Here is a 26815-nt window from a genome sequence, read left to right as displayed (position 1 = left end):
TAATTATGAAAGCTATTTAGGCAATTTATACTTGTAAAGATATTTATATGCTTAATTTTCCTTTTTCTATGTCAATCGTATATGTCAGAGTTTTGGTGATTTAGGTAACCGAGTTCTCGTCTTGCCTAGGTAACCTAACCTAGGCGACATAGTATACTTTCAACATTTCCCCGGTTACCCTCGTGTATTGGTTTATCAAATCATCGGAGATTGATATCTCCTAGAATTATTATATAACCGATACTCGTCTCTAGTAGAGATTTAAGGGTAATCTCTCTTCCCTCTGAGTGTAGTCTTAGGTTACAACCCTAGTGGGTCGTCCCTCGAGTTTTCATTCAGGCTGGACTAACCTAGGGTTTTCTGCCTCGTCCCTTAACCGCAGATGACAGGTTTTGGGATTCGGTCAGAACCTCAGAGTATTTAGTCTTGGACCGACAGTCGGCCGGCAGGGTGAATAGTCATTCCCCTGCCGACATAGGAGGCCAGCCCTCCCTAGGCCGCACCTGAAGTGGTTGTATGATGCCGCCACCTTTTCCCTCTGGCCTAGTAGACTAGTCCTGTGCTCGCAGACCCTAGGCTGAAGAGTAGTTATTCTTCTGAGGCCTAGGATGGCGCCGTCACTGGAAATCTGTTTCTTCCTTGTTGAGAGGAGGTGGCACTGCTGCCGTCCCCTTAACTGTATTGGCAGACACTAGGTTGGAGAATAGAAGATTCTCTTGCCGCCTAGGATGGCGCCGATACTGAAACAGAGTTTCTTAAGGGTGTGTAGGACCGGCAACCTTGCCAGCTCCTTCCACACCTCATACAGGACCCTTTTCCTTCCCCCTCTGTTCTTTTATAATGGCCGAGCCATTGTCTTTCTTTGAGCCGTCGTCCTGCAACCTCACCGTTGCTGGTGGGTTGCGGGGGCCGGCCAGACTCCTTCCCTGCAGCTGTTGTCCGGCTGCCTGCGGCTGTGCCAGCTACCGGCAGCCATGACAATTTCTGGCAGTCATGTTGGCTGCCGGCGACCATGTGTTTTACAAACTGTCGGCGGCTATGACGGTTGCTGGCGGCTATGCAAGCTGCTGGTAGCCATGTCATCTGTCAGCAGCCATGACGGCTGGTGGCAGCCATGATGGCTGTAGGTGGGAAGTCCCTTCTGTCACCAAGGTTCTCCAGTCCTCCCTTGGACTGCTGGCCACAAGTTCTGTTGCTGAGGTTTTAGCCTGGCCGGCCTACCGGCACAGATAGGTGCTGACTCAGCCGGCAGTACGCCGACTGTACTGGTGCTGCCGGAGGCTACCCTGCCGGCTACGGGCCGGATGGACCTTGCCGGTGTTGGTACTTGTGGCTGGATGGAAGCCTGAATGTTACATTCTCCCCTTCCATTTGAACCTTCTTTCTGGAGAAAGGCAGTAAATTAGACTTTAACATCCTTAATTACTGTATACATACACAGTAATAAGGCAGCCTTCACTCCATGCTGTCTCTCTCTCTCTTTTAGCCGGCAGGGACTAGCTATGCTGGCAGGGACTAGCTATGCCGGCTGAATTACAGTATATGTTTATACAGGTAGTCAGTGTATTTGCAGTATAGGATATACTGCAGATAGAAAAACTATTGTATATATTATACAAGTAGTTATTTTCCAATATATCTTGGGTATCCTTGCCTGGGTGTTTGCTGAGACCAATCCTATATTGAAAGAATAGAATTTCTTCAATATTTTGATTAGAAATCAGTTTTCATATTACCCTATAATATTAAATATTTTAAAGGGCTGGTGGTATTACACTTCTAACCCTAAAAGGGTAGAACCCTTATCCTTGAGTCTCCCTGTTCAGGAAACTCTGTGATTTAATATTGTTAGGGAGGTCACAGCAAACGGCCTGGGTAGGATACACAAATATATGTCTTTTATATTTCCTAGTCCAGTCGGCATCATGCTGGCTGGACCGTGCCGTCAGATGCTTGCCACAACGGTAGCACTGGCTGAACTACATTATATATAATTATACAGTAGCCAGTAATTTGCAATATAGTATATACTGCAAACAGAAAACTATATGATTATACAGTAGTTAGTTTCTAATATATCTTGGGTACCCTTGTGCAGGCTTCTGCTGGGACCGTTCCTATATTGAAAGAATAGAATTCCTTCAATACTCTGATTAGAAATCAGTCATCCTTACCCCACAGTTTTAAGAATAAAAAGGGGCAGTGATTTGTACACTTCTCTACCCCTAGGGGTTAGAACCCTTTCGTTGGAGTTCCCTTGATAGAGGAATCTCCTTATAGTTAATACTGAGGGGAGGTAACAGTATTTGCTTGCAGGGGATACACAAGTATGTGTCTCCCACTATCCCTTTCTAGCTTACTATCCTAAGATATTTTAGTTAAAAGATGACTTTTACATATTGCTTATCAGTGGATAATCAATTGTATACTCATTCTGCTTTCCTTTCTTTACAGGAGGAACCCCAGATGACATATGTTGCAGTCTTCTGCAATATCAAGAGTAAGTGTTTTTATGGTCATAATACATGCAGGTTTCATGCCCCCTGCAATATTATTTCCGAATCCCTACATTATTGGAACCAGCAAGTTTGCAATGTACTGTATGTCAGACCTTAATGTCCGAGGGTTTCGAGAATCCCAAGTCGATAGAGTCTAGGTATGCAGCTCGTAACAAACTACGCAACGGGGTGAGAGGCTTCCAGAAAATCTCTCCGGGACCATACCTACCTAATGATAGGATGCGTAACCTACTATTCCCGAAAGCAAGTAAGGAAATAGTGGTGCCCCAGGCATGATTCACACCTCCCAGCAGCCAGATAGCCTTTGGGATGGAGGGCAGGAAGCCCCCACGGGAAGAGGGGGATAATGTCGTGTCGGAATTGTTTCCGTCTGTGCCGGCTCTAGAGCCATTAACATCGACATCTTCACCCCCCTACCCCTCTATTAGATAGAATGGACCAATTATGGGCCCAAATGAAAGATCTAATAGAAAACTTTCGCAAACAAGACGAAAAGGAGGAAGCGAAATGGAAGATAGAGCTTTTTGAAGCTCCACTTGTCGCTCCCCAAGGGTCATAGAAACGACCCAGAGACCAAGACCTTCCGACATGCTCCAAAACCAATCCCTGGAGGTTTGTGGAGCTTATGCCGATTTTAAACGGCAAACTCTACATCTCAGAGAAGATGGGTGCTGTTCCTTTGGACAAAATCCAGTTTTGGCCAAGCTTTGACGCTTTCCCTAATTGTTTCATTCGACTGAGACATGAACCAAGGTCAAGAAAAGAAACGGAATTGAAGGAGGTCATGATTCTCGACCATGATAAGGCACAGGCTATCTTGTCAAGTAGCCTGAGAAAGGCAGGTTACTCGGTGTCGAAGGTATTCACACTAGGTAACAGACACCCTTCCTTTCTTGCTCGTGCTTCAATATCGTTCCCCTTTACGTGGAAGCCATTTAAATCTGTTGCCAAGGCAGTGGCGGCAGGTAGACCATGTCCTGCACTCGAGGAGTGCAAGCCTGTCACTAGCCTTTCCCAGGCAGGAGAAGGATTGGAAGGAAGTCCACTTAACCTTTTCAGTAGGAAGACTAGACGCGGATGTCGCCAGTCGACAGTTTAGCGAGAATCTCCCTAAACTATCCGAGTTTCTTTTGTATAACGAACAAGAGGCAAAGGAGAGACTTGCAGCCTCCCTATCCCTACAAAACTGCATAGAGTTGTGTTCAACCCATCAAAGTACCCCAGACATGCTCATGGTCTTGGCCAAAATGCATATGGCCACCTTAGTAAAAGACCTTTATGCCTGTAGGGAGTTTGTGTTTGCTGCCGCAACAGTGAAACACGAAACCAGGAAGTTGATATATTCCAACATCTGGGGTAGAGACCTCTTTCCAAACAAGGTAGTTAGAAAGGTGATGAGGAAGGCCACCACAGAGAACATAGGACTTCTCCAAAAGGGGGGCATCTTTTCAAAGAGAAAGTCTTCCATGGTTGTGGGTCCCCAACCTAAAAGGAAGACGGAAAAGTCTGGAAATATCCTTCAGGCTGTTCAACAACATCCCACAGTTGCAGTGACCGCAGTGCCACAGGCAAGCGGTCGAATGTGTAAACATACTGATCAGACGAAGCAAAGAGACGCTTCTGGTAGGAGGGAGGTTCCTTCAGGATCGCTGGACCTTCGATCCTTGGGTCCAAGGCCTAATCAAGATGGGACTAAGATGGGAGATAGACATGCCTCCACCATCATTTCCTCAACTCTTCCTACACTCCAAAACCCTCAGGAAGAGTATACCTTAGAGCTCTAGAGCATACAGGTGGTAAGGAATGTATAGTCCATCGAATTCCAGGGAAGGCTGTTTGGTGTTCACGAGAAGGACTCAAGAAAACTCAGAGTCATTCTGGACTTGTCGCCACTCAACAAGTTCAAATAAAACAGCAAGTTCAGAAAGTTAATCCTTCTGAACATAAGGAACTTGTTTCAAAAAGGAGTGTTCGCAGTCTTGTCAGACCTGAAAGATGTCTATTGTTGACAACTTCGAGTCAGTCACCCCCTCCCCTCCTACCTAGGATTCAAGTTACAGAGGATAACGTAGATCGTAGGAAAGTACTTGTCGGACTACTCACAGTCCTAAGTATCTTCACGGGATTAGCAGACACAGTCACGCAAAAACCAAGCCTAAAAATGGTTCAGGCAATAATGTACCTGGACAAAAGGCTGGGGGTGGGCAGCACCCATAGTGGCTGGTCTATGAGCATCCAAGGAAGTGATTCGGTTCCCTAACCATCGGGGATGCAAGATAAGCTTCAAGAAGTCTCGATGCTCTCCAGCTCAAAGGCTTCAATGGTTGAAAAACCATTGAAACCTGTGGTCACACCAACTCTCCTTTCACTTGGGGATGTAAAAGGAGATCGCAGGGTCAGTCAAGAGAGACTGGTAATCAGTCAGGATTCCAAGATGCTAACAGGGAGGAGTTCTGAACTCTCTCCAGTTCACAATAGTGACCCAGTGCTAAGAGCACAGCTGAAAGATGCGTTAAGAGTCTGGAGAAGATACGCATCAAACGCTCGAAGAGATCTAAAAAGACCGATATCGGTCCTTCCTTAATCGCTTCCCTAACAGGGGTCCAAGGCCAAAAGTCCCAAGACCATGTTGGTCCTGTCATGGGTGGGGAAACTCTCTCCATGCAGATCAGAACTCCTAAGGCTGATCTGGGACACCGAAGCGATAATGAGACGTCAGAATCGACAATGCTAGAGAACGTCTCATACAGTCTAGGTGACGTTGACCATCCCTTACCTAAAGGGATGACACCTGTCAGCAGTTCATGCGCAATCGATCCGCAATGTGACTGTGGATGCTCTACTCGGGCTCAAGCCGATAAAGTTAGAATGGTCCACAGACGCAGACCTATTCTCTCCCAGATGGGAACAAGTCCCCGAGCTGCAGATCAACCTCTTCATCACGAGCGTCTTCAAGAAACTACCTCGATAGGTAGCCCCACACGAGGATCCTCTAGTGGAGATCACAGCCGATCTCCTGCTGAAGGTCCTCAATATGCTGAGATCCTTCCAGGGAGGAGTGGCTCTGTTGGCTCCCAAGTAGCCCAAGAGCAATCTGTTCCCTTTAGTGAAGGAACTGAAGCTGAGGCTGGCCCTAGTTCTGAACCCAGGACTATCTCAGAAGGTTCAGAAACTAGCGTCCTGGAGAGCCTCTCTTTCTGCCTCTGAGCTACTCAACATAACTCATTATGGAGCGACGCACGAGGTATACCATGCAAGCTGCTTCGTGGCTCGATCTATGATTCGGGTCTCTGGGCAACATTATTCACTCTGCGGATCTTTCCAAGGAGACGATCAGGCAGTCCTTGGAATCTTTCCTGTTCGGTACCCGGACCTTGGAATTCCTTTCGCACCTTGCAGTTAACTTGTGGGCGAATGCGATTCTGAACCGAACGGATATAGTAATAAAGATTCCACAGGCAGGTGCCGAAATTGGAGGCGACTTGCCTCCGGTACTCGACCCTCGAGGAACCTCCATAGAGCCATGACTCAAAGACATCAGTTTTGGCCATATAGGAGGGCTCCTTGACCCCCCAAAGATTAATCCAGCTCTTCTCATCCCTCGACATCAAATTTTAAGGTGTTTATGAAGCCCTTTCAGTCCAAGGACCAGAAAGGTGGGAAATCCCTCAGAGAAAAGAAAGAGGATAGAGGAGACGGCCGAGGTGGCCGTTCCCGCTAGGGAGGGCAATCCTCTCATCAGACCACTAGTGGGAGGATCCCTGCAACGCCTCTGGCAGAGATGGCAGCATCACGAGGCCGATCCCTGGACGATCGCAGTGGTCAGTTAAAGATATCGCGTCCCTTTCATACAATCTCACCCTCCTCTGACTCGGAATCCAATTCCTCTAAACTCCTATGTAAAGGGATCAGCAAAGGAGCTGGCCCTCTGGGCCGAAGTCCAGACCAAGAGGTCTCGGACAGATCTCCAGGCTTCTACAGCCGACGTTTTCTGGTGAAAAAGGCGACTGGAGGATGGAAACCAGTCATAGATCTCTCACCCCTGAACAAGTTTGTCTTTCAAACTCCGTTCAGGATGGAGACGTCAGACATGGTCCTTCAAGCTCTAATACCAATGGACTTCATGTGCAAATTTGATTTCCAGGACTCATATGTCCGGATCCCAATTCATCCGTCTTCAAGGAAGCATCTAAGGGTCATACACGAGGGAAGAGACTATCAATTCAAGGTTCTCTGTTTTGGTCTCTCAACAGCACGCAAGTCTTCACCAGGGTGTTCACCCAAGTGTCAACATGGGTTCACAAGAACGGCATTCGTCTCCTGAGATACCTAGATGACAGGATAGTCCTGGCAGACTCGAAGATGACAGGATAGTCCTGGCAGACTCGAAGATGACCCTTCTTTATCATCGAGATATGCTTCTCAAGTTTAGTCAGGATCTGGGGATCATGATAGATCTCAAGAAGTCATCACTGCTTCCATCACAGAGAATAGTGTACCTCAGTATGTTGGTAGACACCGTCATTCAAAAAACCTTTCTATCAGACGACAGAGTATACTAGCTTAGAGAAGTGGCTCGTCCCTTCCTCAGACAAGAAGACATGCCAGCTTGACAGTGGTTGTGCCTCCTAGGCCATCTAAACTCCCTGATCTGTCTTGTTCCCAACGGTCGCCTCAGGATAAGATCCTTCCAATGGCATCTCAAGTCCTTGTGGGACCAGCACACCGGGTCCCCGGACACCTTATTGCCAATGGGCCAGGAACAACTAACGGATCTGCAATGGTGGGTGGCAGAGGAGGTTCTCTGCAAGGGCCAAAATCTTCTCGTCCCTCCTCCGGATTTGTTGCTCTTCACAGATGTATCAAAACAAAAGTTGGGTGCCCACTTGCTGCACCACACGATCTCTGGCCTTTGGTCCGAATCCGAAAAGTACCAGCACATAAATCTCTTGGAGATGAGAGCAGCCTTCCTAGCTCTCAAACAGTTACAACAGTTGCTGGCGGGTTACTCGGTGGTATTGATTAGTGATAACACCACAGTAGTGACTTACATAAAGAAACGAGGCGGTACCTTTCGCAGCAACTATGCCATCTTGCAGTAGAGATACTAAAATGGTCAGAAGATCATTTGGTAACACTGTCAGCTCACTTCATTCTGGGCAAAAGGAATGTGCTCGCAGACAATCTGAGCAAAGGGACTCAGATAGTGGGTTCCGAATGGTTTTTGAATCCTCTGATAGCCAACAAAGTCCTGACTTTGTGGTGTTCCCTGACTGTAGACCTGTTTGCAACATCCTAAACTTTAGGTTCCTGCTTTACTTTTCCCCAGTCTCGAACACTCAGGTTCTATGGCAGGATGCATTCCAACAATGGTGGGACAACATTGACGTGTACACCTTTACCCCGTTTTGTCTGGTGAGGGGCTTGCTCAACAAGACCAGAGCATCCAAAAATCTAATGAAGATCCTCATAGTTCCACTATGGCATCATGCAGAATGGTTTCCGGACCTTCTGCAACTGGTAGTAGATCACCTGAGAAAACTTCCTCCACGTCCAGATCTACTCAAACAACCACACGCCAACATTTATCACAAGAAAGTCCAGTCGCTTCGGCTTCAGTCCTGGAGACTATCCAGCGTTTCCTCTCACAGAGAGGCTTTTCACGACAAGCTGTGATAAGAATGTCCAAACATCTATGTAAGTCCTCCACAACAGTGTACCAAGCCAATTGAGTTCCTTATTTATCTTTGAGAGGAAAAACTCTTTTCAGTTTCAGCAGTGAAAGGCTATCGCTCAGCCTTAAGCTTAGCCTTTAAGTTGAATAGAGTAGATCTATCCTCTTTGTTGGAGCTTTTCTTACTCATACGGAGTTATGAGATCACTTGCCCCAAGTCAGAGATTAGACCTCCTTTTAACGTAGTTCGCGTCCTGAGGTCCTATAAGGGTCCTCCTTACGAACCACTACGCCATGCAACGGATCGTAATCTCACTTTGAAGACAGCATTCCTACTCGCTTTAGCGTCGGCAAAGAGTTAGTGAACTACATAGTCTCTCGTACGACATCGCCCATTGAAGGGGATGGGGGAGAAGTGATGCTCGGCTTCATCCCCGAGTTTATTGCTAAGACTCAAAATCCAGCTGTAATGGGTCCTAGATTTGGGGCCCTCCGGATAGCGAGTCTTCGTACTGTAATCAATGACCCAGATCAACTGTTACTTTGCCCAGTAAGGAGTTTGAGATACTGTATTATCTTAAACGTACTGCAGCATCAAGACCCCAGCTTTCACCCTTATTTGTAAGCTTTGGCAGAACGCAGAGGATGGTCACCAAGAACACAATCTCTTCTTGGATTCGTAAGTCATAGAGTTTGATCTTCAACTAGACCCTCCTCCAGCTCGATGACCTAGAAACCACTCAACCTCTCAAGTGTTACAAGCGGGTGTGTAGAAGCAGCAAACGACCTTCACCGCCCACTAACTCAAAGACGTGACCCACAGAAGGCTAGATACTTTTACTATCAGCCTTGTGGTGGCTGCACAATAAGTGGTTTAAGATACCTCAGGTTCCTTGATGGACAAGCAGCAGATGGTTGAGGGCATTGGTTACCTGGGCTGAGTCTGGAAGGAATGGGGTACAGCTCCTTGGGTCCGCTGTAAGCTGTAAGCTGGCTTCAGCCTCTACAGATAAGAATCACTTCCCTTGTTTATCCGAGTATAGATGATAATTGATAATACTCTTCATGTCCTAATGTTTTCTTGCAAGGGATCATTGGGAACGGCTATTATGTAAGACTCCTGTTTTTAGAACTCGACTCGCGTAGATGTTCAGATGCTATTTTCTACAAACGCTTTTTTTCATTTGCGCAGGCCACAATAACACATTTTGTGGTTTATTAGCGAAGTGTCAAGGTTGATCCTAAGATACAATCTAACATTGTCCTATGACAACCCGGATCAATGGCTAGCCAGAAGCTGGACTTCCACCCACCTAAGAGTGAGGCATCCTACGTAAACAACGGAAGGTTCGTTAGTGCGGGAACAAATGACATATTTGGAAATATTTTGTATTTTTCCCTAACTAACACAAACCTGTAGTTGTTTACAAAAATTGTCCCTCCATCACCTGTCCCCCTGAAGTCCTACTAGCAATAAAAAAGTGAATCAGCTTTGTGAGCTGGAAGTAGAGATAGGTGGCTGGGGTACCCCCCAACCACCCCCTACCAATCCACAACAGTGGAAAGGTAGGGTTGCCACTTCACATTTTCTTTCCGTCTATTGGCTGGCTTCCAGCTTTGCCGAAAGAGATATCCTATGCAAACAACTACAGGTTTGTATTATTTAGGAAAAAATACAAATTATTTCCAAATTTGTCATGTTGTAATCATTGACACCCAACAATTGCATATCATGTGGTTTGGTCCTGTTGGGGTCTGGCAGAATCAATGAAAGCAAGACTTGCATTATGTTCTGCCCTAGAGAAAATCCTGGTATTTGATCATTATGCTTAATTATCAGCAAAGGACCATGAAAGGCAGCATCGAGCTAGTGTTGGTGCAGCCACATTCAATCTTGACCTAAAGAGCCCTCTGCCAAGTCATGAGGCCCTTTTGAAAAACAAGGTCAACAAATGTAACCTGTCACGTCTCCTTAGCACATTCGACCTGGGATGTGGGGTGTCAGTCAAAAGTAACAATGATGGCGTCTTTCTGCATGAAGAACAAGACATCATTTGTCTGTGTTAAGCGTCCGATGCTGGCCGACGGTGACATTTTTGTTCTACTGGTCTACTGGTCATGGCGATATGGTTTACAAGGTCTTCTCTCCATCCAGGTGGAGAATTGGAATGGTGTGGTGCTTGATATCAATTCCACGTGTATGAACTTAGGGGACACATTGTGCTCACAACTGCTTGGAGCCCATACAATAACAGGCTGTGATACTGTGTTGTACTCTCTCGGCAAGGGTAAAGATTCTATTTTGAAGACACTGAAGACAGGAATCTTTCCAGGACTTTTTGACGTGCTAGCCGAAGAAGACTAAACTGAGGCAGATATCATGGCAGCTGGACACCAGTTTTTTGCAGCTTTGTATGGACACCCAGAAGGTACTACTAGGACTCAAGCCCATTACAATCTCTATAATCACAAGCATGGAAAACCATTCTGCATCATATCTCTGCCACCAACAGACAAAAATCTACCTCCACATAAGACGTGCTCATTTGCAGACTCTACTTTGGAAGGCAGCAGACAAACAGGGTCCTCCCGAGTCCCATTGTGTCCATCACAGAGCACGGATGGGAAGTAAACGACTGGATGGTTTGTCCCTGCACTTATGATGGCCCACCAGGACCACCTTCTCTGATGGGTGTGATTAGTTGTGATTGCCATGCAAAGGGAAGAGCATGCAAGAAAACCAGCTGTAGCCATCACCATGAAAAACTCGGTTAAAAGGTTAAAGGTGTCTGGTTTCAGTTCCAGTTCCATCAGAATAGATGCTCACCAGAACGTCATTCAGGCAAGCCCAACCTCCCACTGTGGTGCCCTACCACAGCAGTGGTCTCCCCAGTAAACAGCTTGAACTCACGGTCCCAGGCGGGGATCGATCTGCTGCCATGCGAATGCTAGGCAAACACGTTACCACTATACTGTATACTGTTAATGCACATCAGGTGATGATTGCTGGATCCCTTTCATCAAGAAAGAACACATTTAGGAGAATGATGATCAGGATAGGAAGGAAGAGAATGAAGATCCTTATTCGTATGAAGCGAGATGCATGATGATTAGTTTAGATCAAAATCTGCACAAGTAATCAGGTGACATGCATACAAAAACAAAGTTAGTTGCTAAAATAGGAACATTTCAACAATAGTGGTTCAAAATGACTTCGATCTCTACATTAAATCATTACTCAGAACATTTATCACAAAAAATATTTGAGAAATAATTCTTTGCATCAAAGTTCTATAGAAGAGTGGTATTACACGTGACTTTAGGACTCTTACTCAAAACTTTGTTTTAAATATATGCATCTATTTTTAAAATCTGCAGATGAAATTGAAAAAGGGCTTAGAGCAATTTTCAAATGGATATATATCTAGAGATCTAAAGTAAATTGTTTATAAGACCGCTGAGTCTGTCTTTTTAAATGCAAAATTTCGCTGGCATTATTCACCGTAATGATATGTAAACCTCACTTATTCATATTTTCACAATACAAATACAGCAATAAATGACTTTGACCTTTACATTTGATGGTGACCTTGATTTTTAATCACAAAAATTATATCAGAAATTAATTCCCTGGATCAAACTTGTATAGAAAATTGGTATTGCACATAATTCCAGGACACTTAGTAAAAAAGTTACATTTTAATTAGATGGATTAGCTATAGTTAACACTAATTATACTAATTACCTCATAAAAAATTTCCCCAAAGTTGGCACAGTGCCAACAAAGCTAAAAATTATCCAAATACGCATATGAATACATTTTGGTTAAAAAACCTTGCATCTTTGAACATTTCCAGGTTGACATTTTGGTAACTAGACTATGGTGGACTGTTGCTTGAGTCCCGCTCAAGCTCGATAGTTTCTTGTAGTATCTGCAACCTCACCATCCTTGTGAACTAATGATGGGGCTTTTGGAGGAGCTCTCAAGTCAACCTGCTGGGTCATCAGCAGCCATTGCCTGGCCCTCCCTGGTCCTAGCTTTGGTGGATAGGGACATTTGGCACATATCTTGTGTATTTATGGTCAGTCTCCAGGGCATTGTCCTGCTAGGGCAGTGTCACTGTTCTTTGCTTTTTGAATGTGAGACGATCATCGTTTGTACACACTGTATTTGAAAAGGACTGAAATGAGCAGACTTGGGTTTGTCAACGCTCAAACTTTCTAAATGGAAGCAAAATTGATATATCTGCTGAGCTGGGTTAGGTAGACAAACACTTTGCATATGTTCTGAGATGCAAAATGAGGTTATGAATGATGATTGGTTTATTTAATGGTAAGGGTTGTTGGCAGCAATTGAATTGACAGTCATTTGACTTGGGATGCTGGGAGTTTGGAAGGAAAGTCATACAAAAGTTGAGCTCAGTTTCATGCTGTTTGGTCTCAGTGGTGTTCTGTCTATGTGTAGCATTTATAGTGATTTCCTGCTTTCTTTTTTATGTATGCATTTTGTGTTCCCTAATGCCATCACCTGTTATATGGCAGAAAACTGGCCACTGGACTTGGGGATATTGCATAAGCTGGATGGGGACTTGTCTAGATTTCAAGTTTTATGCAGTGGTTTACTTGATACAATTGTATGATTTAGTGTGTTGTGTTTTTAATGCTAACTCAAGTTTTGAATATAATTCATATTTGTTTAGATCTTACATACAGTATTAATTTTGTTTATGTTTGCATAGGCCAAACTTTGTTAACCCATGATTATGGAGGAACCTAGGCTACCTGTACTGTCTTTGCTCTGTATTTTGACTTTATTCAAATCCCCTATGCTCTATTAGTGCAGATACACAAGACACTATTGTATTGAATATAGAACAATATTCTCTTAGAAAATGTTCTGCTCGGCAGATATATGAGAAAGGAGGCAAAATGCCAAATAGTTTCATTATTATTATTATTATTATTATTATTATTATTATTATTATTTGCTAGGCTATAACCCTGGTTGGAAAAGCAAGATGCTATAAGCCTCACGGCCCCAACAGGGAAAATAGCCCAATAAGGAAAGGAAACAAGGAAAATGATATTTTTCAATATTAATCTTACCCGATGATCATGTAGCTGTCAACTCCGTTGCCCGACAGAAATCTACGGTCGGGATACGCCAGCGATCGCTATCCAGGTGGGGGTGTACTCAACAGCGCCATCTGTGGTCAGGTACTCAAGTACTTCTTGTCAACAAGAACTCAATTTTTTCCTCTGTCGTGCCACCGGCTAGACCTACTTGGATACGCTGTTGATTCTGGAGTTATTGTTCACGATTTGGTGATGTATTTGCTCTAGAGTTTAGCCTTCGCTATTCAGGAAGCTTTATCATTAGCTTAGCAAGCTTTTGGAATTAATTTGATTTAATTATGGTGACGAAGAGAGTATGGACTCTCTTTCACTTTTAAATGGCCGACCCTTCCCTTAGACGGAAGTGTTGGTGTCGAAGAGAGTATAGACTCTCTTTCCCTTTTTATAACCACCCTTCCCTTAGACGGAAGTGTGTTTAGGTTTTTGGTAATTTTGCTTAACAAAGTTATAGATTTATTTTATATCTCTCCGCCATTTATAGGCCTCTTCGATTAACTTCCATTTATTATAAACTTATAAAAATTAATTTTTATGTTTGTTTATATGCGACCTTTCCTAATAGTAGGCGGTCCTTACTTGGAACCGAAGTTTATTAACATTGAGCCCGTCATATCGTTTTTCCTGTTAAGAATTTATGCTATTTTAATTTTAATGTTTTTGAAAGAATTTCTTTGATAGTCTCGTACTGTTTTCAAAATTGAACTAACGTTTTGTTTAGTCTCCGCAGTTGTTGACGTTCAGAACTTGCACTCTATCGTTACGATAGAGAGAGAGTATTTCACGGTTTCACGTTGCAGTAAGAGTAAACCGATTCTAGCGTTTCGTTCATTCTTTCTTAGCTTAAATGGTTTTAATTCTAATAAAGGAACTTTTTATTTGGGAAACCTTTCAGTTTTTTTCCTTTAACAAATAATATGTTTTAACGATATATATAATTGGGCTCATCTCTCAGGTTCTAAGTCAAGAGAGAGAGAGAGAGAGATAGAGACGGAGGGAGAGAGAGGAGGATAAACGTTTCGTTCAAGCGGGTAACGTTGTTCTCGTTTTTTTTGCTCTTCTCCCTAGTCGCTATAGGGGAAGAAGGTAAAACGTTTCTAGAGTTTTATTCTTGTTCCCAGGCCTTATGCTGTGAGAGATTTTAAACGTAGTTTATTTGATCTAGTGTTTAGTCTCTTTTCCAGCCACTGAATTCTTTATCTTTCATTATGTTTTTCTGTTACATTGTAATACTGTTTTCGCAATTACTACCTTATAATGAAGGATAGGATTGCGTGTTTCAGGTACAAACCACTTAAAGTTTCGAGTTCAGTGAAATAAGTGCAAACAGAAAATCAAAAGTGATAAAGTGATATGCGCAAAGTGTTTCAGTGTTGCGTTCGAGGGTTCGTCTGTTCGTGCCAGTTGTTCACCTAGTCCGATACCTCTTACAAGCTCCCAAGCCCAGGGGAGAAGTAATGTCGAAGGACTTATGGGTTCCACAGGCCTTGATCAACGAACAGACGTTTCCCTCCGAGGTTTCGGGTGTATCTACACACGTTGCCGACGTGATCACCCCACCCACACAAAGACGAGAGAGCCCATTTATTCCTCGTCTGCGGAAGAGGTTTCTCGCAGAAACCATGGACCAAATCTTGCAGCTTTTAAGTGCTAGTCGGTCCCTTCCGCGCAAGTCCAACGGCCTAGGTGTAGCCACTGGGTCAGTTCGGACTTGCTGCAGTACGACAACTGCACACCTCTCAAGAGAGGCAAGGTGGTACCGCAACAGGCAGTAACTCCGTCTGTTGCCGCACCAGCGGTTTTAGACCCTCAGTCACAACGGACAGTAGCTCCGTTTGTTGTTGTCTTTCATAGACCCTAGTGGTCCATGCTGCAGACTATACAGTCTCAGCTTGCTCCTTCATGCAGGAGTATCATGCTGGAAGGTTGACAATGCACCTGTTAACCTACAACCCGCCGAGGTTGTGCGCTCAGCAGATACTGCGGCTGCCTGCTCCCACCCTCCACCTGTGAGAGCTCCACCACCGATGCGCAGTCCACCCTGCCAGACGCATGTTCTTGCTGCACCATCTGCTAACATGCGTGAGCTACCGCATCAGCAGTGGGAAGGTTCTGTAGAGCTGCCGGGTTCCAGCACTATGCGGCATTCTCCGCAGCCCATGCAGCATGCTCTGCATACCTTACAGCATGCTCCGCATACCATGCAGCATGCTCTGCATACCTTACAGCATGCTCCGCATACCATGCAGCATGAGCCGCATACCTTACAGCATGCTCCGCATACCATACCGCATGCTCCTCAACCCACCGCAGCCCCTCCCACGCTCCAGCACTCTGCTTTTGTTGTTGCCAGCTCCCACACTCCGACTGCGGAGAAGGTTGACGATGCACCCGTGGGCCTACACCTCCCACGGTTGTGCGCCCGGCATGGCTTCCTGCTCTCACACTCTTGTTGTGAGAGCTCCTCCACCCATGCACAAGTCAACCCTGCCAGATGTATGATGACTCCCACACACAGAGCACTCCGTTGCCGTGCGTGAGCTACCACAAGCTGCCGTGTTTTGACACGGTGTGTCAGCCTCCGCAACACACTGTGGTTTCCGCCACTCGCCAGCAGCAAACTAGTCAGTCAGGAGTTGAGGCTTCCCCACACAACTTTGGTTGTTGCCAACTCACAAACTGTCATACAGTTACATGACGTTGCCTTCTGGTCTGCTACTTATACACCAGTGCTGTATGTCCTCACGCTCCTGTTGTGGTTGACAGTTCAGTTTTTGACAGTTCACAGACTGTCAAGCAGTTTCATAACGTTGCCTTCTGGTCTGCTGCTTTTGCACCAGTGAAATCCTCACTGAGAGAACCTAGCTTTTCTCGGATATGGTTCCTGTAGATGAGAAAGTGCTGTTCTCCCTCCTTCTGATATTCCCTTGAGGACTCTGTCATTTGGAGGGGAGCCTTAAGCTGCTTAGCCTCCTATGGACTTTTATTTAAGCATAACATGCTTCCAGGGAGGGTAAATGGTTCCGCTTCAGTCGCTAACCCCGTCTGTTGCCACACCTGCTCCCATAGACCTTGAGCTTTGTTGCAAGACATGCAGTCCAAGCTTAGTCCTTGATAGAGGATTTTTTTTACGGAGTCAGTGTGTCACTGGGAAGACGTTCAACAACCAGCAGAGGTGACTTGTTGTGACGCAGTGCGGCAACCTCAGCAACCTGATAAGGAGTTGTCTGTACTACCCAGACAGTCTAGACAGTTTCGGGTTGTCGCTGTACTTCCTCGCTTCCCCATGGTTGACAGTTCACAGACTGTGCAGCAGTACCATGATCTTGTGTCCGGCTCCGTCAGACGACTGGCTTTTAAGAGCTCCCACAAGTCGTCGCTGTCTGGAGAATCTCAGATGGACTATGGATCTGACCAAGGAACTGGGCTTCCTGGTCAATTTAGAGTAGTCCCAGCTCGTCCCATCCCAGACCATTGTCTACCTGGGTATGGAGATTCAGAGTCGAGCTTTTCGGGCTTTTCCGTCGGCCCCAAGGATCAACCAAGCCCTAGAATGCATCCAGAGCATGCTGAGAAGGAACCGATGCTCAGTCAGGCAGTGGATGAGTCTAACAGGGACACTTTCATCGCTGGCCCTTTTCATCGAGTTAGGGAGACTCCACCTCCGCCCCCTTCAGTATCATCTAGCTGCTCACTGGATAAAGGACATGACGCTAGAGACGGTCTCAGTTCCTGTTTCCGAAGAGATGAGGTCTACTCTAACGTGGTGGAAGAACAGCTTTCTTCTCAAGGAAGGTCTACCTTTGGCTGTTCAGACCCCCGACCGCCGTCTCTTCTCGGACGCATCAGACACGGGCTGGGGTGCGACATTGGACGGACAGGAATGCTCGGGAACATGGAATCAGGAGCAAAGGACACTTCACATCAATTGCAAGGAGTTGTTGGCGGTTCATCTGGCCTTGATAAACTTCAAGTCCCTCCAGCTAAACAAGGTGGTGGAGGTGAACTCCGACAACACCACAGCCTTGGCTTACATCTCCAAGCAGGGAGGGACTCATTCGAGGAAGTTGTTCGAGATCGCAAGGGACCTCCTCATCTGGTCAAAAGATCGAAAGCTCACGCTGGTAACGAGGTTCATTCAGGGCGATATGAATGTCATGGCAGATCGCCTCAGCCGGAAGGGTCAGGTCATCCCCACAGAGTGGACCCTTCACAAGAATGTTTGCAGCAGACTTTGGGCCCTGTGGGGTCAGCCAACCATAGATCTGTTCGCTACCTCGATGACCAAGAGGCTCCCGTTGTATTGTTCTCCGATTCCAGACCCAGCAGCAGTTCACGTGGATGCTTTTCTGCTGGATTGGTCCCATCTCGACCTGTATGCATTCCCGCCGTTCAAGATTGTCAACAGGGTACTTCAGAAGTTCGCCTCTCACAAAGGGACACGGCTGACGTTTGGTTGCTCCCCTCTGGCCCGCGAGAGAATGGTTCACATAGGTACTGCAATGGCTGGTCGACGTTCCCAGGACTCTTCCTCTAAGAGTGGACCTTCTACGTCAACCTCACGTAAAGAAGGTACACCCAAACCTCCACGCTCTTCGTCTGACTGCCTTCAGACTATCGAAAGACTCTCAAGAGCTAGAGGCTTTTCGAAGGAGGCAGCCAGAACGATTGCCAGAGCAAGGAGGACATCCACTCTCAGAGTCTATCAGTCTAAATGGGAAGTCTTCCGAAGCTGGTGCAAGGCCAATGCAGTTTCCTCAACCAGTACCACTGTAACCCAGATTGCTGACTTCCTGTTACATCTAAGGAACGTAAGATCCCTTTCAGCTCCTACGATCAAGGGTTACAGAAGTATGTTGGCAGCGGTTTTCCGCCACAGAGGCTTGGATCTTTCCACCAACAAAGATCTACAGGACCTCCTTAGGTCTTTTGAGACCTCAAAGGAACGTCGGTTGTCCACTCCAGGCTGGAATCTAGACGTGGTCCTAAGGTTCCTTATGTCATCAAGATTTGAACCTCTCCAATCAGCCTCTTTTAAGGACCTCACATTAAAAACTCTTTTCCTCGTGTGCTTGGCAACAGCTAAAAGAGTAAGTGAGATCCACGCCTTCAGCAGGAACATAGTTTTCACATCTGAAACGGCTACATGTTCCTTGCAGCTCGGTTTTTGGCTAAAAACGAGCTTCCTTCACGTCCTTGGCCTAAGTCGTTCGAGATCCCAAGCCTGTCCAACTTGGTGGGGAACGAACTGGAGAGAGTACTTTGCCCAGTTAGAGCTCTTAGGTACTATCTAAAAAGGTCAAAACCTTTACGAGGACAATCAGAAGCCTTATGGTGTGCTATCAAGAAGCCTTCTCTTCCAATGTCTAAGAACGCAGTTTCTTACTACATCAGGCTTCTGATTAGGGAAGCACATTCTCATCTGAAGGAAGAAGACCTTGCTTTGCTGAAGGTAAGGACACATGAAGTGAGAGCTGTGGCTACTTCAGTTGCCTTCAAACAGAACCGTTCTCTGCAGAGTGTTATGGATGCAACCTATTGGAGAAGCAAGTCAGTGTTCGCATCATTCTATCTCAAAGATGTCCAGTCTCTTTACGAGAACTGCTACACCCTGGGACCATTCGTAGCAGCGAGTGCAGTAGTAGGTGAGGGCTCAGCCACTACATTCCCATAATCCCATAACCTTTTTAACCTTTCTCTTGAATACTTTTATGGGTTGTACGGTCGGCTAAGAAGCCTTCCGCATCCTTGTTGATTTGGCGGGTGGTCAATTCTTTCTTGAGAAGCGCCGAGGTTAGAGGTTGTGATGAGGTCCTTTAGTATGGGTTGCAGCCCTTTATACTTCAGCACCTAAGAGTCGTTCAGCATCCTAAGAGGACCGCTACGCTCAGTAAGGAAGACGTACTTAATAAAGGCAGAGTAATGGTTCAAGTCGACTTCCTTACCAGGTACTTATTTATTTTATGTTATTTTTTAATAACTAATAAAATGAAATACGGGATACTTAGCTTCTTTGTTAACATGTATGCTGGTCTCCACCCACCACCCTGGGTGTGAATCAGCTACATGATCATCGGGTAAGATTAATATTGAAAAATGTTATTTTCATTAGTAAAATAAATTTTTGAATATACTTACCCGATGATCATGAATTAAAGAACCCGCCCTTCCTCCCCATAGAGAACCAGTGGACCGAGGAGAAAATTGAGTTCTTGTTGACAAGAAGTACTTGAGTACCTGACCACAGATGGCGCTGTTGAGTACACCCCCACCTGGATAGCGATCGCTGGCGTATCCCGACCGTAGATTTCTGTCGGGCAACGGAGTTGACAGCTACATGATCATCGGGTAAGTATATTCAAAAATTTATTTTACTAATGAAAATAACATATTTTAAGAACAGTAACATTTAGATAAATATTTCCAATATAAAGTATAAAAACTTTAACAAAATAAGATGAAGAGAAATGAGGTAGAATAGTGTGCCTGAGTGTAACCTCAAGCTAGAGAACTCTAACCCAAGACACCTAGAAGAGCTTCTTACCATAGCTAAAGAGTCTCTTCTACCCTTACCAAGAGGAATGTAGCCACTGGACAATTACAGTGCAGTATTTAACCCCTTGAGTGAAGAAAAATTGTTTGGAAGCAAAAGGTTAAAGAAATAAAATACTAGGTATAGAAGTAACAATATTGATCAGCTGGAAGGTTCAAGAATTTTCATAGAGAAAGTACAAGGAGGACTTTGTCTAACCCTCGCTAATGATAGTACGGTGTCAAGTAATCATGTAACCTGATCCGCTGGATTTGGTGTCAGATGAGCGGAAGATTTGGAAGCAAATTGAATAATCCTTCAAAAAATTTCCTTCTAGTCGGTATAATTTTACATAAGCCATATGCACTGAAGTCCTATTTTTTGTCTTTAATTGGTTTTATTATTCCTCTTCTGGCTTGACCAAAATATTAGATATGTGAAGTATACATTATAGTGAGCAAATAAGATTTATTCCGTAACTGACATACAAACCACGCCATTTAATAGGGGTATTACTTTCGGCGTAGCTGAAATGACGAGCCATTAGAATTTTAACGAGGGTTTACTACCCCACCGGGGTTAGGGGAGGGTAGCTTGCTAACCCCCCCTTCACACACACCTGTGCTTGAGCTCTCTTTGTTCTCGGCTCGGGTAGTAGTCGGACGTGTCCGATCTCACCCTCGCCTCTCTCTTGGCAGCCATTAATGTCTTTTTGCTTTTTCTTTAACAGGTTTGAGTGTGAAGTTGGCCTCTGCGAATATGCGCACCTGTCCTGGATTACCCGACCGCCCCTGTGGAACATTCATGTCGGCGGTCAAGACAGACCCTCACACCCTTTGCCCTTACTGTAGAGGTAAGTGTGGTGAGTGTAGGGAGTGGTCTACCTCTCAGTGGGAGAGGTTTTCTCGGCGACGTAAGAAGAAGTCCAGGCGGAATATTTCTCCATCGAAGTTTTCTTTGAAAGGAGAAAATCCCAAGGACTCTTCTTCCATTGCCCAAACCTCCTCCGAAGCTCCCGCTCGATCGGTCTCTTTCGAGAGACCGTCGAGTGGTAGCGTAGACTGGTTCTGTTTCCCGAACTCGGGGTTCGAGAGATGGCGTTGCCTCCCCTAGCGAGGCAGCTCCACCTCTCCCCCCGGGGGAGGATTTAAATCTAACTAATTTATTTCAGCTTTGGTCTTCCTTGGGGCTCGAGGGTTCGCCCTCCAAGGAAGCACTTCTTGACATCATCCGATTGGGTGCCGCTGTCAATCAATCGCCGACTTTGGCAGAGGTTGATCCTCTATCTATTGTCGACTTTGTGGTGTCTGAGGTTACCAATGCGGTATCTCCTAATACCTCTGCCTCTTCTCATCCCACAGTAGCTGAAGGCTTAGTTTCTCCCATTCCGGCTCAACCTACGAGGGAGAAATTAAGTCCAACAGTCTCTCCTGCCGGTGATTCTCCCCTAGCTGATCCAACGGCCCCCAGAGGGCGTATACGTCGCAAAGCTCGCCTTCCTCTTCGCCAGAGGCCTTCCTTCACCTTATAAAGCGGTGAGGAGGCGCCTCTTCGGTTCATCATCGTCGTTGCAGTCCGCCGCAGAGGAGCCTCGTCAACGATCACCGACTGTTCCTGCTATGGTCCTGGAACTCTCTGCGGATCGTTCGTGATCCCCTTCGGTGGAAGGTCGTCCTTTCAAAGGGCACGTCGACCTTCCACCCGACAGACCTGTTGACCTGCCATCGCTGTTCCTGGCAGCTGATGTGCTTTACGCGCCGTCAAAACCTGTCTTTCATAGTCAGGCACTGGTCACTTCGGGGCAACAAGGGCGTATGCGCCCTCGCGCGCACACGTTCCTTATGCGCCATGTTGAACATGCGTGCCAACGATCTCCTGAACACAAGGCTGTTCCTGAGATAGCGCGCCACTGCGTGTCATCAACCGACTGCGCGCCAACACCCGGCGCGCCAGCGCTCTCGTACGCGTCAGCGCTCTCCTACGCGTCAATGGTTGCCAACGCGCCAGCGCTCTCCTGCGCGCCAGCGTTCTCCAACGCGCCAACGATCTCCTACGCGCCAGCACTCTCCCATGCGCCAGCGCCTTTGTACTGCCATCTCTCCTGCGCGCCCACGATCTTCAGATCTGGGGGCGGTAGGGAAATATAAGACTTCACCTACTCGCCAGGGCTCGCCAACGCGCCGCCTACTATCTCCTGTGCACCATCGGCGTTCACCTGCTCGCGCCTACTCTCTGAGTTAGCCTCCTCCAGCCGATCCAGTGCCGGCAACAAGCTTCTCCCACCTCCTCGCGTACAGCAGAGGAGGTACTTCGAGATCTTGGAGGAGCCTTGTTTAGCTCTTCCACTTCACCATTCTTTGGAAGAGCTTACCAGGGGAGTCCCTCTTGAGAGACTCTCCAACCGGCAGGTCTCATTCTCGGCGACTGAGATCCTTAATCAGGAGAAGGTTGTGAAGTGTGCTATGCAAGCCACTTTGTGGCTGGATATCTGGTTAGGGACCTTAGGTATCCTGATACATTCGGAGGATTTCTCCAAAGAACGTACCAGGAAAGCTATGGAAACCTTCCTCCTCTCAGGCACTCGCACGATCGAGTTTCTGGCCCACCGTCTCGAACTTGTGGGCGAACACCATCCTGAAACGTCGGGATGCAGTGGCTGAGAGGTTCCGTCAGAAGGTCCCTAGCACCGAGATAAGCAGGCTCAGACATTCTTCCGTGAAGGGAACGAATCTGTTTGAGCCTAAAGACGTGGAACATGCTGCTGAGAGGTGGAGGAAGTCTCACCAAGACTCCCTCGTACATAGGGCTTTGACATCCAAGCCCTATAAGCCTCCAGCTCCCCAGCAGTCCCGTCCTACCAAGACCACAAAACTGACAACGGCAGCGAAGACAGTGGTGTCTAAGCCCTTTTCTGTCAAGGACAGGAAAGGCAAAAAGTCCACCAGGGGAGGGAAAAATCCTAGAGGGAGCAGCCGAGGCCACAAACGCTAGGATTGGCAGTCCCCCTGCAAGTCTACCAGTGGGGGGATGCCTACAAAGTTGCGCAGACAGGTGGCAGCAACTCGGGGCCGATTCCTGGACGATTTCCGTAATCAATCAGGGATATCGCGTCCCGTTCACAACATCTCTACCTCCCCTGACGACGAATCCAGTGTCATTGAGCTCCCTTGCCATGGGATCAGCAAGGGGGCAAGCCCTTCGGGCAGAAGTCCAGACCATGTTGAAGAAGGGCGCTCTCCAAGAAGTCCTCGACGGGTCCCCAGGCTTCTTCAGTCGACTCTTTCTTGTAAAGAAGGCGTCTGGAGGCTGGAGACAGTCATCGACCTCTCGGCTCTGAACAAGTTTGTCAAATAAACTCCGTTTAGCATGGAGACCGCAGACACGGTCAGACTTGCAGTGAGACCACAAGACTTCATGTGTACACTGGATCTGAAGGACGCGTACTTCCAGATCCCAGTCCATCCGTCTTCAAGGAAGTACTTAGGATTCAGCCTAGACAACAAGAAGTACCAGTTCAAGGTGCTGTGTTTCGGTCTCTCCACAGCACCACAAGTTTTCACCAGAGTGTTCACCCTAATATCGTCGTGGGCACACTTGGATCGGCATCCGTCTCCTCCGTTATCTGGACGACTGGCTGATCCTAGCAGACTCGGCGACATCCCTTCTTCAACACCGAGACAAACTTCAGGGACTTTGCCAGGATCTGGGGATCATGGTAAATCTCGAGAAGTCCTCTCTGATTCCCACTCAAAGACTGGTATACCTAGGCATGATTATAGACACCAATCTCCACAAAGCCTTCCCATCAGACGACAGGATAGCAAGGCTGAGGAGGGTCGCAAGCCCTTTTCTCAGACGGGAAGAGCTTCCAGCCCAATCGTGGTTACGTCTCCTCGGTCACCTCTCATCTTTGGCTCGTCTAGTTCCCAACGGTCGCCTCAGGATGAGATCCCTCTAGTGGCGACTCAAGTCCCGGTGGAATCAAGGTTACGATTCCCCGGACGTCATGATCCCTATGGGACCTGCGGAACGGACGGACCTCCAGTGGTGGGTGACAGACGAGAACCTACGAAGAGGAGTGGATCTTCTCGTCCTCCCCCCAGATTTGATGCTGTTTTCGGACGCCTCAAAGAAAGGGTGGGGGCCCCACGTTCTGCACCACACAACCTCTGGCCTGTGGTCAGAATCAGAAAAGTGCCTCCATATAAATCTTCTAGAAATGAAGGCCGTTTTCTTGGCCCTTCAACAGTTCCAACAGTACCTGGCGGGTCACTCTGTGGTGATGATGAGCGACAACACACAGTAGTGGCTTACATCAACAAGCAAGGAGGTACCTTTTTGAAGCAGCTATCCCATCTTGCAGTAGAGATACTGAGATGGACCGAAGTCCACTCGATTCCACTATTGGCACCTTTCATTTCAGGCAAGATGAATGTGCTCGCCGACAATCTGAGCAGAGCGTCTCAGATAGTGAGTACCGAGTGGTCTTTGGATCATCTAGTAGCCAACAAAGTCCTGACTTTGTGGGGTTCCCCGACTGTGGATCTGTTTGCAGCAGCTCTGAACTTCAAGCTTCCGCTGTACTGCTCCCCAGTCCCGGATCCCAAGGCGCTCTGGCAAGATGCCTTCCAACAACGGTGGGACAACATCGACGTTTACGCCTTTCCCCCGTTCTGTCTGATGAGGAGGGTGCTCAACAAGACCAGAATATCGGTCAATCTTTCAATGATCCTCATAGCTCCGCTATGGCATCATGTGGAATGGTTTCCGGATCTTCTGCAACTCCTAACGGAACTTCCGAGAGAACTCCCTCCGCGACACAATCTACTCAGACAACCACATGCCAACATCTTCAACAAAGCCGTAGCTTCGCTACGACTTTGCGCCTGGAGACTATCCAGCATCTTCTCGCTGAGAGATGATTTTCGCAACAAGTTGCGATTAGGATGTCTGGACATCTGCGAAAATCATCCGCATCTGTCTACCAGGCAAAGTGGAAAGTCTTCTGTGGTTGGTGTCGTGGAAGGGGTATCTCTCCACTCGATGCCACTATTCCGACAATAGCGGAGTTCCTCGTGTATTTGCGAGAAGAAATGCGCCTTTCAGTCTCGGCGGTGAAAGGCTATCGCTCAGCCTTAAGTCTAGCCTTCAGGCTCAAAGGAATGGACATTTCTTCTTCGCTGGAACTTTCCCTTCTCATACGAAGTTACGAACTTACCTGCCCTCAGTCGGAAGTGAGACCTCCTCCATGGAACGTGGTTCGAGTTCTCAGGTCTCTTAAGAGACCTCCCTATGAACCATTACGCCAGGCTTCAGATCGCCACCTAACTTGAAAGACGGTGTTCCTACTAGCTTTGGCTTCGGCCAAGCGAGCCAGTAAACTTCATGGTCTCTCGTATGACATCGCCCATTCAAGCGGATGGGGGGAGGTAACGTTCAAATTCGTCCCTGAGTTTATTGCTAAGACTCAGAATCCGGGGATGGCGGACCCTCGGTTCGACTCCTAGATTTCGAGTCTCCGTTCTGTAACAGATGACCCAGACCATCTACTGTAATCAGTAAGGAGTTTGATGCTATATCTCAAAAGAACAGCTGCAGTCCATCCCCAGGAGCAAGTGTTGTTTGTGAGCACTGGGAGGACTAAGAGGAGGGTCACCAAGAACACCATCTCGGCATGGATTCGTAAGGTGATTCATCTGTCCCTGAATCCAGACCCTCCTTCGTCACGTCTCCCTAGAGCACATGATGTCAGGGCCGTAGCTACATCCCTGGCCTTCAAAAAGAATTTCTCAGTGACGCAGGTTCTTCAGGCTGGGGTGTGGAAGCGTCAGACGACCTTCACAGCCTACTACCTGCAAGACGTGACCCACAGGAGGCTCGATACGTTCTCTATCGGCCCTGTGGTGGCTCCAACAGCTGGTTTAAAACCTCAGGCTCCTTATTGGACAAGTAGCAGAAGGTTGAAGGCATTGTTACCCGGTCTTAGTCTGCATGAATGAAAAGGTTTGTCTGGCCCTTATTCTTTTCTTCATCTTCCCCTCTCTTGGGGAAAGCAGCATCCTGGGTTCTCTGCACAGCTGACCTCAAACCACTGCAGGTAAACCATGTTGCCTTGTGTTCCTAGTATTAAGCTAATACTGTCAGGTCCCCATACCCTGACGAGGTGGTATTGGGAGAGTCCTAGCCTAAAGTTTCTATCTAAAGGACTACAGGTCAACTTCCTAGGACAAGTCACACTTTATTATACCTTCACACACAGCTTGCGTAGGCCGCAGTCCTTGCGTAGTAAGGTTCTAGCGAGGTGCAGGGACTCCTTATTTTTTAGTGTATAACGAGCCCCCGGGCAAAGCCAAAAGCCAGTACTGGCTGGGATGTCCACCCTTCCTAATGGGTTTGTCACCCCTATTAAATAGCATGGTTTGTATGTCAGTTACATAACAAATGACAAATTCGTAGATAATTTGTATTTTTCCTAACTATACAAACCTTAGCTATTTAATCAAACTTGCCCGCCAGCCCTCTCCCCCTTGAAGTCCTACCTCCGAGCAAAGTGAGCTCAAGCACAGGTGTGTGTGAGGGGGGGCGGGGGGTGTAGCAAGCTACCCTCCCCTACCCCCCACTAACTAGCGGTGGAGTAGTAAACCCTCACTAAAATTCTAATGGCACGTCATTTCAGCTACGCCGAAAGTAATACCCCTATTAAATAGCTAAGGTTTGTATAGTTAAGAAAAATACAAATTATCTACGAATTTGTCATATTAGTTTATTCTTTTGAAGATGTGTACACTTATAGGTACATATAATGTTAATGCTTTAATAGTTTTCTTGATATTAACACACCAGTTACTGTCCTGGTTGAATTTGTAATCAACTAACCAAAGCCTTTGGACTTTTTCATTGTTGAGGATAGTTCCATATTTTACTTTTGACAGTTGAACCCTTGAGTAGCATAAGTTT

General features: G+C 46.8%; 1 protein-coding gene across 3 annotated transcripts in view; it reads left to right on the top strand.

Annotated features, from left to right (window-relative positions):
* LOC137616507 (cyclin-dependent kinase inhibitor 3-like) overlaps positions 1–26815 on the top strand; it is a 234268-nt gene that overhangs the window by 201459 nt on the left and 5994 nt on the right. The window lies entirely within an intron of this gene.

The sequence above is a fragment of the Palaemon carinicauda genome, chromosome 22 (genome assembly GCF_036898095.1).
Source record: "Palaemon carinicauda isolate YSFRI2023 chromosome 22, ASM3689809v2, whole genome shotgun sequence".
In the NCBI taxonomy this organism is placed as follows: Eukaryota; Metazoa; Arthropoda; class Malacostraca; order Decapoda; family Palaemonidae; genus Palaemon; species Palaemon carinicauda.
This window is presented reverse-complemented; position numbering and strand designations above follow the sequence as displayed.